Genomic DNA, 4,150 nt, shown 5'->3' on the forward strand with positions numbered 1-4,150 from the left:
GCTCATGACTGTTAGATGTTGCTACTAAGACTATATACTGTAAAATAAAAAAAATACTGTAGGACAGGACATCATGTGTCCCATCAACACACATTATGTGTTTTCTTGACGTTATCCTCTCTAATCGTGACCTGGAAGAATAAACCGATATTTGTATTCTGGTTCCATAGTATGTTTTTCTTACTTAGACAGGAACCTGGATATCTTTTTCGATCATAAGTATTGTACATCCTAGGTTATGCATTGTTCTCTTCCAAGGCTAAACGGTTTTGTGCCTGTACAGATCATTTATTGATTTATTCTGTGACAGAACTTTTCCTGAAGTCCCAATTAAAAAAAACAGGCCCTCTCTTTTTGCCAAAAATTTATTTGCATGTTTTAGCAACTTTGAAAGAGTTTAACTGTGGAAACAAGGTAACTCCAATTCCCTTACAGACTAAGCCCTGCCAAGCTCTAATGAATTGGTACAGATGAGACAGAAAGGATAAGAACTGATTTATCCTGAGATCAAATACTAAGACTGGCACTATTTGAAGAAGGCAGAAAATTGCACAATTCATTCCGAGTTTTCTAGCATTTTTTTGTAAACCACCCCCCCCCCCCAACTGAAAAACAATGATTTACAAATTAAAAGAAAACAATCATTTTTATTTTAAAATTCAAATCAATACCTTTGAAACTTGTCACATCACAACTTCAGTATTATAATATTTTCTTATAGGAGAAAATCAAGGTTAAATGTTAATCAATTGTACATTTTAAGAAATATTACACTAGGTGTGTATTACTGCTATTAAAGACCCATTTTTAATTAATGAGACAGAAGTCTGGATTTACACAGCTTGCTGCACCTCTAGACAACATTGGTTAGGTATGCTATTTCTACTAGTTTTATTATGTTTTTATTTCAGTTTTGTAGAATTTAAATAGAAGATAAAGAAGATTACTTTTTTATCTTTTAAGATAATTTGTAAAATTTGTTAAAACAAAATAGTCACTCAAAAATATTTCATTTTTAGGAAATGTTTATTAAAATATTTAACATTTGAATGAAATGTAATGGTATCGATGAATTTAAAAAAAGAAAAACAAAAGCATCCAGCAGCCTCGTTTGTAAATCTGTAATTTACTTTAAAAGAAGATTGTCCGTTTAAATGAGTAATAATTTTCTCTTCTTAGGGCACCACAGTTCATAAAGGCATGTTTTGTTTTTGCATTTTCATAGCCTGAAATAGAAAGGGGATATTGATTTGGCTCTCAAATGGCAAACCACAGAATATTACTGAATTACCCAGAGTAGAACAGTCAAAGCCTGCATCTGTAGCACAATTGCAGCAGGGCTCTTGTGCTGGCATGAGCAATGCAACCACAAAAAGCTGCTCATGCCTCAGCTGGCTTGGTGGTTTGGCACTGAATGACCATCAGATCTTCTTTCCCCTGAGGTGACATGGCAAAGCTACCGAAACAGCCACACTTCAAGCCTGCCTAACCGCAGAGAGTACTGGCAGAGTCTTGCTACCTCATTAATACAGCCCTGCTTTAATTACTTGTAAAACGCCGTTCAATCAAGAATGTGTGCTTCTCCTTTTGAAGTCAGCGATTGGGTTTCTTGTAAAGGAAAGTATACTTGATTATCCTGTGGTCTAGATAAAAAGCAGTTCTCTTTAGCTTAAACGTCGATTAAATGTCTGTGGGAAGGTATAATTTTAGATGTACAGTAGAATCTAAAAGTATACTTTCACATTTTTATTTTTCTACATTGTCCTCTTAATGAATTCCAGACAGTCTCATAAACTATAACAATGTAGTTTCAAAGACGTTTTATTCATGTAGCAGCATAAAAATAGTTTTTTTCTTATATTATGTCAATTTAAAGCACTTGCTTGTTTTCTTGTGTCCTCAAATTTATGAGGATTCAATAACTTTGTGGTTTCAACTGTATTTATTCTGTTTTATTTGGTAATATAGAATTCATTTATTAAAATACTACATATTTTATTAGAAATCCATTTCAAATACTGCAAAAACTCCAATGGGGAGTTGAGCTATTGCTTCTCATCAGCTAAATAATATCACAAAACAAAAGATGATTAATGATTGGCTTTGGTTCCAACATTGTTTGGCTTCCTCTCTTTGAATATATTGCAACATTCACTGTATAATATTTCTTAAATAAAACCTCATTCCATTCAGCAGTAGTTATTTTACAGAAACATGTTACCTCCTGGCATTATGAAGAAATAATGTGTTCATTAATTAAACGAATCATTGATACGTTTTTAATTTCACATACTGTATGTTTTAACATAATGAATCATAATTGGTTGACCCTGTGCACTGCTTGAACTTTACAGATTTTAAAGATGTGGTGTTTGAATGAAAAACTTTTAAAAAGGTTAACAAAAGAAGCTTAAACGAACCTCCTGTACAACAGACATTTGGAAAACTTTTTCGATGTGCCAGCATTCAATGGAACATAGGTGGGCTTACAAAGAAACTGCTTTAGAAGTGTAACATGACTGTGCAAACAGTGCTTCATGCCTGGACCTTGATCATACAGTACAACCAGTTCAAGTAGTTTACTGGAAAGTAAAACAACAAGTTATGTCTTTTATATCACTCTCACTACATTTCTGGCTTTTTAAGGGCAGTGTATTGTTTCAGATTACTATCTGAACAAAGTCGCAGTTGTTCTGAACATTTCATTCACATGCAGTAGACAGTAATCTAACAGAGATCTTTCCCCTGAAGAAATTTCATCTTGATTTTACGTGGTAGCATAAAATATACTGCTGCACCTCAAGCCTCCCTATGCCACAAGTTCTCTGGCTAAATAACTTCTTTCTTTTTGCTATGTCGTAATAACTGGAAAAGAGAATGAAGCATGTGAGGAATTAAAAGTGTGAGTTATGTTGCTGCACACCTGCTCATGTTAATGCTACACATAACTAATACATTAAGCATGGTAACAAAAAGCCTTGTATATGCCATGACAGTCCTGTAACACAGGGCTGTTGGTTTTAAAAACAGTTTAATGTGACAAATGCTTGCATTTCTATACAGTGTATGTATAAACACACAGGTATTAAAAGCATTGTTTTTTTGCTCTCCATACAACGTTCATGAGCATTGCTCTCAGAGTTTCAGGAAAAGAGGGCTAAAATGCTGGGGTACATAAAATATAGATTTAGACTATTGCATTAAATATGCTAAAGAAGATTATATTGTTATAAATCACATTTATGCCAAATACATTTTTTATACATTGTCCTATTTGAATAAATCTGTTTTTAAAATACATTTTATTGAAAGAAGTTCAAATCACTAACCCGTTCACTATAAATAAAAACTTAGGAGTGTGAGCATGATCTGGAAAAGCAATAAGGCTACATGCCTCCCGCGGGCCTCAATTTGGGCATATGTGATACAGGACGTAACCTTTTAATCAATAAAGGCAATTCAAACAGGTACACCCACTTTTAAATTTCCATCAATGCAATATTTCAAAGGTTTTCTAAACTACCATGGTGTCATGCTGTGCTCTTACCCCACAAAACAGCTTGGCAAACATAATCATGAGAAAATGTAATAAAAAAAAGCTCTGCAATACAGTGGTTTCACGTGCACTTTAAAGAACAGCAAGCCCTCAAACTGATAACTAATTAATTTGATACAACTGGCAGTTCAAACAAAAAAGAGACACAAAAAATAACTCTTCGCGGTGGCTATGCTGTGGATTTCAAAGCTGACACAAGAGATCAAGTGAGAAAAGTGTCTGGTTTCACTGAGCACAGGTCCCCATCTGACCGAGCACAGACTGTAAGTACCGTACAAGCTGATAGAGGCACACTCCAGATTAAATTAAAGAGGATCTGTTTCTGTTCTCTAAGTCCCTTTGTAATGCAGAGAATGAGGTGTATGTGAGAAGGGAATGTCCTTATGCCTGGCAGAGCTCTACCTGTGGAAAAGAACTGAGCAGTTCCTTCTGCTCAGCAGGCGGAATAAAAAATAGATTAGAGTCCGAGAATGATTAGCTGCACTGTACAGAGCCATCCTTTGGGCTGGGAACACTACTGCCAGACAAATAAAAGCACAGTACCCCCCCTCGTCCTCCCCATCTCCGTGTGTCCTGCCATCTGAGGTGAAGTAA

Source organism: Lepisosteus platostomus, chromosome 1, assembly GCF_059453375.1.
Source record: "Lepisosteus platostomus isolate fLepPlt1 chromosome 1, fLepPlt1.hap1, whole genome shotgun sequence".
Taxonomy (NCBI): domain Eukaryota; kingdom Metazoa; phylum Chordata; class Actinopteri; order Semionotiformes; family Lepisosteidae; genus Lepisosteus; species Lepisosteus platostomus.